Genomic DNA, 14,051 nt, shown 5'->3' with positions numbered 1-14,051 from the left:
TGTTTTGTTTTGTGACAACAAATGGTGACCAAGCATGGCCCCTACATCCGGGGGCAGGGACCCCGGGCTTGGATCTTGGGGCCCCAAACCGGACTTTTCACGGGCCCTCTTACAGTGAATTTATAGCATGGCAAAAAAAATTATGGTAATGGGTCGCGGATCCATGGGTCCCAAGCAATCAGTACCATGGATGGGGCCCCCAACGAGACAAAAAAAAATTCTATTGACGAAATGTTTGGTTGGTCCCCCGTGATTGAGATCTAATCTTATCTCTTCGAGCAGAACGGAATTTACACGAAGCGATATCCGCATACGAACTCACCAGTAAACTGCTTTCAGTGCTCGTTCACAAAATGAAAATTGATAGGGTCCAGAGACGTACGCAGGGAGAGGCACAGGGTGCTCCCAATGCCCCCCCCCCCCACCCAAGAAGATAAAAAGTGACATCATCAACATTTTTTTGGAAAAAATATTATTTATTAGAAAATTCCCTTGTGAGCAAATTTTAATCAATTTCTGTTGTTAATTTAAAATGCTTTTTGTGAAGATTAGTAACTCAAAAATCTCTGGAAAAGATTCCCTGTGGCCCCCCTCCCTCCCTCCCAAGGGCCACAACTAGATACTTTGCCAGCCGAGGCAAACAGTCATTTTGGTGCCCCCGTGTAATGTAGAAGGGGCGGCTTAAAGAATGAATTCGGACCCCCCCCCCCGGAACGCCGTCGCAAGAGCATCATGGGGCTTCCTAGGGCCAAATGATTTTTCTGAGGCGCTCTCTGGGAAATTTGCATGCTTACTTTCGAAAAATTCAAGCAGATCTCATTTTTGTGAGACCCGTTCTTCACGGTGGGGGCCCATGCGTTAAGGCGGCACTGCCATTCCGTCCAGTGCCCGGGGCGCCAGACCCAGGGCCGTCTTGACAGCATCATGGGCGCCCCCGTACCAAGTGATTTTTCTGAAGCCTTTCCAGGCGAATTCTCGAAAATGTCAACCACCCCACATTTTTGTGAGCCCCCCCCCCCCCAGTTCGGCTCATATGTTAAAACGGTGTTGACCAAACCCGCTTGCCCCCCCCCCCCAGTTGCGATCCTTGCCACCCGAAACCCGATGTGTCCTCTCCAGGGCCACAACACAGACCGATGCCCGAGCCACCAGACTCCCGCCCCAGCTTTTCCTAGTTGCAGTCTCGGCCTTCACCAAAGGTCAGTCTTGCATATGCCTCTGATGGGAATCATGTAATGATACTGTATTGATTGCAAATTGTACTATGCAACACAAGTACACGGTATGGCCCCCACATCCTGTTGCAGAGCCTCTAAGCTGGTATCTTTCTCGTGGCCACACTTAAATTTTTCACGGGCCCTTCCATAGTGAATTTACAGTGTGGAAAAAAACCATAAGAATCATCCCCAGCCTAGGAGCCTTGTCCAGGGCCGCAACTAGATGCTTGGTCACCGGGGGCAAGTCTGCATTTTGGTGCCCCCTTGTAATGTTAGAGAGGTTTGCGAATAAAATTTGCACCCCCCCTCTCTGGTCCAGCGCCCGGGGCACGAGACCCGCCTGCTCCCCCCTAGTTGTGGCGCTGGCCTTGTCAGACCTATCCTGGTGGGGCATGAACCGACTATAACCTGAACTCTCTCGATATAGGCCTACACCGCTCTGATCAAAGAAAAGCATACTGGTAGAAAAATCTTCATTTATGTTTATTCCTTAAATGATGTGACTTATAACAGCATGGGTCCCCTGGGGATGGACCTATAGCAGTACTACCTTAACGCATGGGGCCTCAAGTGCAGAAGTCTTCATAAAAATATGATGGTGCTTTAGTTAAAATTCTCTACAGTAATCATCACATGTGAGGGGCAAGCATTTCTAGCCGGGTATGGGGCCTCAGAAAAAATAAAAAATCGCTTTGCCCGAGGAGGGATCATGATGTTCTTTAGACGGCCCTGACCACAGGCCAGAATGTGTTTCGGACCTCTTCATAGTAAGTTTCCCCCAGTGCAAAATTAATAATAATTTAACCCGGGCCCCCAGGTCACCCCGTTGCTTTGGGTGGCATATATTAGACATTAGCGACAATTACACTATGAAACTTGTTCTTGTTTCAAATATACTGTCTGCTCTTAAATTTGAATGCATGTTCATCATTCAGTTTTTTTTTTATTTCTCGACATCGCAGGTCCGCAAGAAGGAAGGGTTTACAGCTAGATCCAAAGCCATATTAACGCATGGGTCTTACTCAGGTGCAGCCCAATGATATATATATAGGGTTCCTATGATAATGGGATCTGTTAAATCAGGTTTTTGAGAGTAAGTATGTGGTACCGGGAACTGAAGGGAGTTGAACCAGTGACGTAGGAGCGGGAATGGGGGGGGGGGGGTGCTCGAGCAACCTCAGTATTTCGTGGTATGAATCTAGAAAACCCTTCTCCTACCCCAGAAAAAGTTCAAAGACCGACATTTCGTTTAGGCGTAAAGTTATTGGAAATAATGAGAGGACTTAAAAATATTGGGTGTGGTATCGAGTTCAATATTTATGTAGGACAATGGTTCTCTTTTGTCTTCCGCGGTTCCCTTGCCCTAGTGGACATGTTTCCGCTGTTTCCCAGAATAGTCATAGAACCAACCATCACTTCATCGGTATCCAATAGGGACAGCTCTGCGTGACGCACCTGACAGTGGTTGGCAGCGCCCCACGGAACTGCGGTGCACACTTTGAGAACAATTGACATAAGGCCTTATGGAGAAGATCGCAATTATTGGAGGCGTTCGGGCCGGATACAAGTTTACGTTTATGTATGATTCTGCAGCAGAACTCAGCCATATGTCTAAAAAACACAAGGGCCTCCCTTATAAGACGCGGGGCTCAGTGCAAAAATTATTTCTTTTGCCAGCCGAGGCAAACAGTCATTTTGGTGCCCCCGTGTAATGTCAAAAACTTTGCAATCATTTCACTGTGCTCCAGTGTTTTTAATAATATTTTTAAATCCCTTGAAACCTTGGGGGGGGGGGAAGGGAGGCAACTACCCCCGGGCGAAAAAAAATAGTTTAAGGGGTCATTCAAGTATTACGTCAGCATCGCATCGATGGGGAAGGGGTTTCCGATTTGCTGACTTTTGATGACAAGGGGGGAGGAGGGTTTGGATGATGCTTACGTCATCAACCACCCTTTATTTATGAAGATAATGGCAATATGATTCTTAATGGCACCTTTTTTATTCAGTGCGTCAAAAACGGAAAAAAAACCTTTCGATAGTTATTGGACAGCTGAACTAACATTATACCTATTTCCCCTACAGAGCCATTTTAATGATCTCTAAATGTTTCACAGATCCTTCAAATGCTCTGGAAATGCTTCCGGGGGGGCCACTTAAGTGCTCTGGAACTGTGCCACGCATCACTCAAATAATCCGAAATTATGCCACGGATAACTTAAGTAATCTGGGAATGTTCCGCGGGTAACTTGAGTGATGTAGAACCGCACTGTGGGGGGCCACTTAAGTGCTCTAAAATTGTGCCACATGTCACTCAAGAGATCTCTAAATGTGCCACGGATCGTTTACGTATTCTATAACTGCGTCGCGGGTTACTTTGGTGATCTTTGAATGTGAAAGCGATTTTTGAGGCCTACTTCAGTGATTTGGTTGTAGGTGGGGGGGAATTAGGTTGGGGGAGTGGGGCAAGCTACATCAGATAACCTTCAGGGCCACATTTGGTATGCGGGTCTTCCATATATGACTTAAAGGGTGGGTCGCAATTAATTTTTTAAAGAGAAATTTTGAGTTCTTACCCTTGAAATAGCATTTAAATTAATAGAAATCGATTATAATAACACTAGCTATAATACCCGGCGCTGCCCGGGTTTTCTTCAATGAACCTTTTTTTGGATCACGTGATATCTCCCTCTCTTTTTCTTGAGAGACATACAAACTGTGTGCAAGTTAACCAATATAGCGACTTCGCGATTCATGAAATAATTAAATCTAGATTTACAGAAACGTAGAAATGAATATATATTTTTCCTTTTTTAAGGGGCGCTAGGTATTTAGATAAACCTCCACCCCCCCCCCACCCCTGAACTTCAAGTTACCCATCTGCCTATTTCAGCTTCCAAAAAATGCTTAATTAAAGCTGTGGAGTTTTTTCGACCTACTTTTTACGGGCTCAAAATTAATTTTAAAATGAATTTTACATGAATTCATGAAACTAAATATCAAAAGACAATACCGAGACATTCATTTTCATGCCTGAGAAGATAAAAATAAAATGTTGAAATCAGTGTTATTGCATGAATGTCCAACTCAAAAGTATAGGTCCAGCTAATTACTTCATATTTAAACTCCTGGGCTTCGTATATCTCTAAGCGAACTCAATATTTCAAAAATCGAGGATTAAATACAACTTTTAAAATTATTGATGGGGCGGAAAACCCCACCAAATTTCCGCATTTCTACAGTAAAATCGACAATTTTAGCCCTGATTTCTATGAGGATCACCCTTTTCCTGACTCTCAAAGCGATGCTGATGATGATTATGACGTCTATTCAAAAAGCCTCATTACTGAGAGTATATTGAAAAAGTGGCAAACCATTATAAAGGCATAAACTATTATACATATACCAACAGGATTAAAGAAGTGACAAACCGTTGTAAAGGCATATACACGTCTGAAACGCATTGCTAGGGAACCACGGTAACCAAAGTAAACGTTCGGAAAGTGATTGTTGAGGCCCAAGAACCATTGTTGCCCGACAGTTTTTCGCCCATTTGGGGCGCTTGCCCTGCTCTGACAAAATTTTAAAGTAGCCTATCGTTCAAGTCGGGTCCCATTTGGTATATATGCAAAATTTGGCGACGATCGATTTAAAATTGTAGATTTGTATAGAGAACATACACACACACACAGACAGACAGATAGAAAATCAATTTTATATATATAGACTAGCTATAATACCCGGACTAGCTATAATAGCCGGCGCTGCCCGGGTTTTCTTCAATGAGGCTGTTAGAAACACGTGATATCTCCCTCTTTCTTTGAGGGACATGCAAACCGTGTCTAAGTTAACCAATATGGCGACGTCCTGCGCGACTCATGAAAGAAATAAATCTAAATTTAAAGAAACGTAGAAATGAATAGTCCTCCCCCCCTTTTTTTTATGGGTGTTAGGTATTTCGATTCCCTCCCCCTGAACTTCAAGTTATCCATCTCTGCCTGTTTGAGCTTCCAAAAATGCTTAATTAAAGCTGTGGAATTTTTTCGATGCACTTTACGGGGCCCATAACTAATTTTAAAAACATCCTAAACTATATGAATTTATGCAAATAAATATCAAAAGACAATACGGAGACATTAATTTTCATGCTTGAGAAGATATAAATAAAAAGTTGAAATCAATGTTATTACATGGATATCCAACTCAAAAGTAGATCCGGCTAATTACTTCGTATTTTTAATTTTCTGGGCTTCGTATCTCCAAGTGAATTCCATATTTCAAAAATCGAGAATTCAATTTAATTTTTAAAATTATTGATGTGGCAGGAACCCCCCCCCCCCCCCCCCCACTAAATTTCCGTATTTATGCAGTTAAATCGGGCAATTTTAATAGTGATTTCTATGAGGATCACCCTTTTCCTGACCCTCAAAGCGATGATAGTGATGATTATGACGTCTATTCAAAAAGCCTCATTACTGAGAGTATTGAAAATGTGGCAAACCATTATAAAGGCATAAACTATTATACATAACTGGCAGCATTAAAGAAGTGACAAACCATTGTAAAGACATAAACACGTCTGAAACTCATCGCTAGGGAACCACGGTAACCAAAGTAAACGTTCGGAAAGTGATTGTTGAGGCCCAAAACCATTGTTGCCGGGCAGTTTTTTGCCCATTTGGGGCATTTGCCCTGGTCTGACGAAATTTTAAAGTAGCCTATCGTTCAAGTCGGGTCCCATTTGGTATATATGCAAAATTTGGCGACGATCGATCTAAAATTGTAGATTTGTATAGAGAACATACACACACACACACACACACACACACACAGACAATCAATTTTATATATATAGATAGACTAGCTATAATACCCGGCGCTGCGCGGGTTTTCTTCCATGAGGCTGTTTGGATCACGTGATATCTCCCTCTTTCTTTGAGGGACATGCAAACCGTGTCTAAGTTAACCAATATGACGACTTCCTGAGCGACTTCATGAAATAAACAAATCTAGATTTAAAGAAACATAGAAACGAATATATTTTTTTTTCCTTTTTTTAAGGGGCGCTAGGTATTTCGACCCCCCCCCCCTGAACTTTAATTTATCCATCTGCCTGTTTCAGCTTTCAAAAATGCTTAATTGAAGCTGTGAAATTTCTTCGATGTATTTTATGGGCCCATAATTAGTTTTAAAACATCCTAAACTATATGAATTTATGCAGTTGAATATTAATAGACAATACGGAGATATTAATTTTCATACTTCAGAAGACATAAATAAATGGTTGAAATCAATGTTATTGCATGAATGTCTAACTCAAAAGTAGGTCCGGGGCTAATTACTTCCTATTTAATGGGCTTCGTATATGTCCAAGCGACCTCAATATTTCAAAAATTGAGAATTCAATACAATTTTTAAAATAATTGATGGGGCGGAAAATCCCACCAAATTTCCGCATTTCTACAGTAAAATCGACAATTTTAGCCCTGATTTCTATGAGGATCACCCTTTTCCTGACTTTCAAAGCGATGCTGATGATGATTATGACGTCTATTCAAAAAGCCTCATTACTCAGAGTATATTGAAAATGTGGCAAACCATTATAAAGGCATAAACTATTATACATATACTAACAGGATTAAAGAAGTGACAAACCGTTGTAAAGGCATATACACGTCTGAAACGCATTGCTAGGGAACCACGGTAACCATGGAGGAAAGAATAACAGGAGGTGACATCAGGCACGAAAATTGAAGCCGTTTTGGCAACCCTATGGGCTGACAAGTAAGCCCAAACAAACCGCTCTTTTCCCTATACTTAACATGTGTTTTGCCGGATCGAATTCTCTTAAAATATTAATATCTAAATAAATTTAAGCACCATGACTGTTTAATGCGTCTTCAGGTAATCTACATGATCCGATAAAGGGGAAAGATAAAAGTTTATCCTTGTATAAGGGGTTTTTATATTTTTAATTTATTTTTGAAAGGGGAAGATCATTTTTCACTCTCAACTCGTCATACGTTTTTAGTTCAGTGCCTTCAATTTATTTTAAAAATTCGATGTATCACATTAATGTCTATGGAAATATGATTAATTAAAATAATATGAAGCTCCAATAAAATGGAATTTTCATAATTTTTTCTTTTAATTGTTTATTTTGCCTTTTTGTTTCGTTCATCATTATCATAGATCTGGGACATTTGGAAAGTGTTTGCAGCCCGTGGGCGCTCGTCTTAAGCTTTACATGAGGAATTTTGATTTCTGAATCAATCCTGAGGTGCTCGAGCACCTTCTGACAGGGCCGTAGCTAGGATTTTTGGCACCCGGGGCAAACAGCATTTTGCCGCCCCCGTGCCTCAAACATGGGCGGAGATACGGGAGGGGGGGGGGCAAAGGTGGAGTCGACTGACCTAATGTATATACGAGCTGACATCATCATCATCGCCCCCCCCCAGCAATAATGACCTTGCCCCCCCAGACTTCCAAGTCAATCACCGCCTATGGCCTCAAAGTACTGGAAGTGCTCGAGCGTCCTCCACCACTGTGTATTTATGGTTTTGCTGCCTGTAGGCTGTACAAATTTCGCCACCCTTCTTCCGTTCCACTCTCATATTCTTGAATACGTATTACTGGAAATATATGCCGCCCATCCGAACTTTCCGCTATGTAGATGTATTGAGAAAAAAATATTGAAAAATAAAAAACTTTTTTTTACGAGCCGCGATAAGTCATCTCTCTGGCCTATAGTGTTTATAAAAATAATCTGGGCTGTTTTTTTTCTTCTTCATTTTGTACCAGTTATGCACTTTGCTTTTAAAGTGGTATGTGTACGAAAATTTAACACAAAAAAGTTTCGAGTTGAATTTGAAATCTAAAATCGTGTCTGTGTCCTTGCCTGGAATGGAGAAATATTTCTACAATATTTTAATATAAACAGCTGAAAAGCGTTATATATGCTAATGTTTTGCATATATAATGTTTTTCGCAAAAAAAGTCAGATTTTTTCAAACACCGCTTGTTCAAGTGTCTTTAAACATTGTATTTCTCTCAGCACTGAGGTATTACATGTTTTGGCATAATATTTTTAAAATTAAAATGCCGAGAAGGAATTTTGGGGCACAAGATATGGGTAAATTTTGGTTATTTTTGTAAAAGGTGCCATGTTGTTTAAGTTAATATTCGAAAACAAATAACAACTAAAATTATAAAAGCTCTCGTTCAATTGTATAAATATATGCACAGAATTTGAGGAAAAAAAATCGAGTTCCTAAACTGAATAGTATATTTTTAAATGATTTTTAAAAACGGGGATGTTTCTCATAGGAAAGCATGGGAAGCCACGGTTTGTTTGGGCTTACATGGTCCCTTTAATAGAGCGATCACTGGCTTCATCTGGCAACCCAGATTCCCCATGCTTTCTCAACGGACGCGCTGGTCGCGTCACCTCCTGTTATTCTTTCCTCCATGCACGGTAACCAAAGTAAACGTTCGGAAAGTGATTGTTGAGGCCCAAAAACCATTGTTGCCGGACAGTTTTTTGCCCATTTGGGGCATTTGCCCTGGTCTGACGAAATTTTAAAGTAGCCTATCGTTCAAGTCGGGTCCCATTTGGTATTTATGCAAAATTTGGTGACGATCGATCTAAAATTGTAGTTTTGTATAGAGAACATACAGAAAATCAATTTTATATATATAAGATTTAAGCCCCGTTCACATGGTTAAATAGAAAAGCTAGTTTAAAACCCGCTTCAATAATTTTCACCAATGACTGCTCTCCATTTCCTTCCTTACGAAGGAAAAAAGTCGTCAAGCGGGTGCTAGCACTCCCAATGCTACCGCAATATTTGCACATGTGAACGGGGCTATAAAGGTATTTTCTTTAAAAACTTTAATTTTTTTAAAATATTTTTTCAATTAAAAATTTTTTTTTCGTCTGGGGGAGGCGCACGAGCTCCCTATGCCGTCCCTCCTGCGTACATTTCTGATACCACCAATATTCGTTAGGAGGTGGGGGCAGTGATAACGAAATTTTGCTGACAAGGGGGGGGGGGTTAGAGTTTTGCTGGCAGGAGGGGGTCAAAAATGGTTAAAAATTTGCCTACGTAATACTTGAACGGCCCCTAAAGAAGATTTTGTGAGCAAAAACACCGTAAAACAATTGAATTTTACAGTAGTAGGGTCGTTTCCAACCCATCTCACTAATGGTAGTAAATTGCAATATAGCGATATGGCCAGAGTTGTTTGGCGAAGTAGTAGTAGTGGTAGTAGTAGGGGGGGGGGGGGTCGCTGCCGCTGTGGTGGTCGAGTGGTTATAGTGACGGACTCGCGATGCGAGGATCCGGGTTCGAACCCCACAGTGGTGGTCGGCTGAAGTTGGTTTTCTGTGGTTCCCAACTTCAAGACGCGAATGCGAGCCGATCTCCCCGTTAAAAAGTCTCGCCACAGAGAGCAACAGGCCTACAACGTTACAAATATTCAATCATTACACTTCACTCACAATTTGAAGTATAGATGGCAGCACTGAAATATCATACACACTCAGACTGTTAGGTGCACTCACTTTCGTCCAGACTCGGAAGAGATCTCGGCAACGGGATAAGTCCGATGGCAGAGACCCTGACCTTCATTCATTCATTCAGTAGTAGGATCGCTATGGTGGTCGAGTGGTCATAGCGATGGATTCGCATCGCGAGGACCCGGGTTCAAATCCCACCATCCACATAGTGGTGGTCGGCTGAAGTTGTTTTCCTGTAGTTTCCAACTTCTAGGTGCTAATGTGAGCTGATCTCTCGGATAAAAAAGTCTCGCCACAGAGAGCAACAGGACTAAAATGGTACACATATTCAATCATTACACTCAATTCACTTCCCTTGTGAAATACTTTCGGCAGCACTGAAAAGAACAGACACGACACTAATAGACACGCATTCCGATTGCTGGGTATAAACACTCATACTTCTGGCACAACTCACTAGGTGTAAAACTTCCCATGGCGATAGACCTGAGTTGGGGTCGGTTTGAAAGAAAGTGGTAGGGTTGTTGCTCTCCTCCCACCACAAAATCCTAGTTGTGGCCCTGCCCCAAAGAAAACGTTTTTTGAGGGGGGGGGGTGATTTTAAAACCAATTCAAAAATGCTCTATAATTGATGGAAAATCCATTTCCCCTGAATAAGGAATATATACTACTAGCTAAAATACCCGGCGTTGCCCAGGTTTTCTTCAATTAGGCTTTTTGGATCACGTGATATCTCCCTCTCTCTTTGAGAGACATGCAAACCGTGTCTGTTAACCAATATGGCGACTTCCTGCGCGACTCATGAAATAAACAAATCTAGATTTAAAGAAACGTAGAAATGAATAAATTTTTGCCCTTTTTTAAGGGGCGCTAATTATTTCGATTCCCCTTGAACTTCAAGTTACCCATCTGCGTGTTTCTGCTTCAAAAATGTTTAATTAAAGCTGTGGAATTTCTTCGATGTACTTTACAGGCCCGAATTAAACATCCTAAACTATATGAATTTATGCAGTTGTTAAAAGGGAATACGGAAACATTAATTTTCATGCTTGAGAAGATATAAATAAACAGTTGGAATGAATGTTATTGCATGAATATCCAACTCAAAAGTAGGTCCGGCCAGGGCCGGACTTAATGGGGTGCGAAAGGTGCGGTCACACCGGGCCGCAAAATTTCAGGGGGTCGCAATTTTTCCAAACAAAACCCTTTTCTTTTTCAGCAGATGTTTTGGAAATTTTTGATTAAAATTTAATTTTTTTCCCATTAAACTATTATTGATTGTGTGAAAGGGGGGGGGGGGCTTTCAGTTTAAAGCCCCTATACAGTAACATCAATTTTTAGTGTTATCAGGCATGGCTTATTATTTGGCTTATTTCAAAGAGGAAAAGAGTGCATGCAGGTGGTCGCATTCTTTACCCCTGAAAAAAAGTCCTGGCCTTTCTTTCTGCCATTAAAGAATAACAGAATTAACCCAGAAAAAAAAAATCAGCAAGCGAAAAGGAGCACCACAAAAGAAATCTATCTATATATATGTTTTTTTATAGTAACTTTTTCTCCTTGAAAACCTCCCCTCTCCTTGGAGGTTTGTAGCATGGTCTGTATGGACATCTCTAGATCAATGGTTCTCAACCTTTTTTTGTCCATGGCCCCCTTTCAACCATTTCTCGTTCCTGTGGCCCCCTTGCGACCATGATCAATTTCCTACCCCCCCCCCCGTTTTCCCTTGTCAAAAGACAATTGTTCAAATATTGTTTGAAGTAAAATAAACATAATACAACACAGCAAAAAAATTTATAAATTATTTTCAATCAATATAAATATTGCGCTTGAAGACGGCATAATGTCAGCAAGTTACTGTACAGGATGAAGTTTGAATTATTTACAAATTAGTTTTTCTTGGGTAAATTTGAATTTGGGTGAATCAGAATTTCAAACAAATCAGGAAGTATAAATAAGATTTCAAAAAAGAAAATTATCGGTTTATTAATTATAATTTCGATACGGTGGGATTTACATTCATCGTGAAAATCTGATGTCTCGCTGAATGACAAGCTATCTCCAAGTGGCTTTATTTGTTCATGATGTGACCTCTCTCCCACAGGCGAACGAAACAACGTGTGAGTTTTCTTAAAAACAACACAATATTTCACATAACAGACACTGCTATATGTAATGTACAGAGTGCATAGGTAACAAGACGTATGATATTTTACTGGCAAACCGCGTTCAACCTACAGGAATACTTTCAATTAGAAAAATTATTCAAATAATGTGTAGTACTTAGCCATTCATGTTGCATGGGGGTTGCAAGTTATTAAAATAAAAATGTTAACTTTTTTTACGGACACCGTGTGCTCAAAAACCCAATTACAAAGTTGTTGCCTTGTCTCTTCTGATGCCAACAAAACCGTTTTATCCGCATTTGATGTTTTTTGGTAGGTTGTCTTCAAATAAATGTTGCTTTCAATCACTGTCAATAAAGTGACACTATATGCATAGATGAATGTATATTATACATTCATCGCGAAACTTTATAATTATTGATAACACAAGCTTATTACAAGGGCTCTGATTTTTATGACCTAAAGAAGAAACGTAGTAGCTAATAACTTATCAGTAGAGCACGAATTATATGCACTAAAAAAGTGACAAAATATACTCTAAAAATATGCAAATATGCACTTAAAAATCCCAAAATATGCATTAAACACCCCAGAATATGCACTAAAAATCTTATAAGGAGAATCTTATTAAAAGTCAAAAATTTCACGAAATATGTACAAAAAAATTAGAAAATATGCATTAAAAAAAACACTATGCAAAAATAATGTGTTTTTAAAAGGCATCTTTTCTATTTCTTAGTGCACATGTATTCATTTACAAAAAAAATATTCCCTCATATATACACTGGTGTAACAAATTAAGAGAATTTGCAGACTTGGTCGATTATCTCTAGAACTACTGTACCGATTTTAATGAAATTTGATATGTACATACATTGATACAATACAAAACAAATAGCCATTCAATAATTGTAATACACACGCATGATCGTGCGTAACACTCATTGGAGTCGGAAGGTATGAAACAGCGGTTGCAGAATAAACAAAAAAATGGGTTAATAGATGGGTTAATAGGGGGTATGGTCCCCTCTTACAGATATACAGGTCTCGCAGCGTGATTTCATACTTGAAATAAGGCATTTTATCATTTCCTGTGGAAATTGGGCCCACTCGTTCAGCAACGCTGTTTTCATTCCCTGGATGGTTCCCGGAGTGGGGTTGCGAGTTGCAATTGCCCTCCCCAGAGCGTCCCAGACATGCTCTATAGGGTTAAGGTCTGGAGATCTGGTTGGCCAATTCATCCGGCGAATATCCTCACTCTCTAGAAAATCGTCGAGCAGAAGAGCTCTATGTGGCCTCGAGTTATCGTCCATTAAAATGAACTCAGAGCCAACTGCACCCCTGAAAAGGCGAACATAGGGCTCCAAGACCTCACACCAGTCACAGTGCCTCTTTCAAAGACATGGAGAGGTGTGCGGCCAACCAACACGATGCCTGCCCACACCATTAAACCTCCTCCGCCATAATGGTCGATTTCGCGGACATTGGAGAGCAGGTAGCGGTTCCCTGGTTCTCTCCATATGAACGTACGGCGAGAATCGGTGCTTAGGCTGAACCGGGACTCATCAGTGAAGAGAACGGTCGCCCATTGATCCATACTCCAATCTCTATGCTCTCTGCACCATGATAAACGGATTCTCCTGTCCGTAGAAGTGAGCGGAACGCAAACAGCAGGTCTTCTTGCAAATAACCCTCTCTCATGAAGTCTTTTGGAAACAGTCACCCTTGATACACGGGTTCCTGTGGCTGCGTACAAGTCACGAGAGAGCTGAGAAGCTGTAGCACTCCTGTTACGTCTCGCTATAATCGACAAATGGCGATCTTCTCTGGCCGTCGTGGCTCTTGGACGACCTTGCCCAGGCTTTCTCTCGATGGATCCGGTATCCTGGAACTGTTTCCATAAGTTACACGCGACGCTGGCAGTTAAATTGAACTCTCTACAAATCTGGACTTGAGATTGGCCTGCTTCTAGCCTCCCCACAATTCGCCACCTCATTCCATCATCTAAACGTTGGTGGTTACTCATTTTTACTGTTACAGTTTGAAATTAACCGATTGCTGCAAAATAACACCAAGAAATTCGCCAAGGTGTGGTAGCGAACGAAATGCGTCTTAAGTTACGCTCGCTTATAAAGCCTGTTTCTCTACTGGCTCCGCCTACACACACGTGTACGCTTACGTATTTGACGTACAAGA

The sequence above is a fragment of the Pholcus phalangioides genome, unplaced genomic scaffold (genome assembly GCF_987345545.1).
Source record: "Pholcus phalangioides strain wild (caught in Gottingen) unplaced genomic scaffold, Ppha-v1.0 ptg000001l_1, whole genome shotgun sequence".
Taxonomy (NCBI): Eukaryota; Metazoa; Arthropoda; class Arachnida; order Araneae; family Pholcidae; genus Pholcus; species Pholcus phalangioides.
Note: the sequence above shows the minus strand (reverse complement) of the source record.